This window comes from Myotis brandtii, unplaced genomic scaffold (assembly GCF_000412655.1).
Source record: "Myotis brandtii unplaced genomic scaffold, ASM41265v1 scaffold1408, whole genome shotgun sequence".
Lineage (NCBI taxonomy): Eukaryota > Metazoa > Chordata > Mammalia > Chiroptera > Vespertilionidae > Myotis > Myotis brandtii.
In genome coordinates this window covers 420546-420750 of record NW_005355029.1, presented here as the reverse complement: position 1 = coordinate 420750, position 205 = coordinate 420546, and the positions used below count along the sequence as shown (strand labels likewise).

At 74.6% G+C, this 205-nt stretch overlaps 1 protein-coding gene across 1 annotated transcript in view; it reads left to right on the top strand.

Moving 5' to 3' along the window:
• ADAP1 (ArfGAP with dual PH domains 1) overlaps positions 1-205 on the top strand; it is a 33717-nt gene that overhangs the window by 11033 nt on the left and 22479 nt on the right. The window lies entirely within an intron of this gene.

The window sequence follows — 205 nt, the reverse complement described above, 5'->3', positions numbered from 1 at the left end:
CTTGGGGGCTGGCAGACTGCGGCCCGGCCCTGGTGGAGGGCAGGAGGCCACCGTGGGCAGGAGTGTGCTGGGCACACAGAGGTGTTGGTGGGAGGGCCCCGCCTCTCCGGCCCTCCCCTCCCGCACAGCTCTTCTGGGCGGGGGGGAAGGCCCCCCAGAGCCAAGGCTCCCAGGCCTTGGGGTCTCTGCCCCTCCCCCCGCAGGC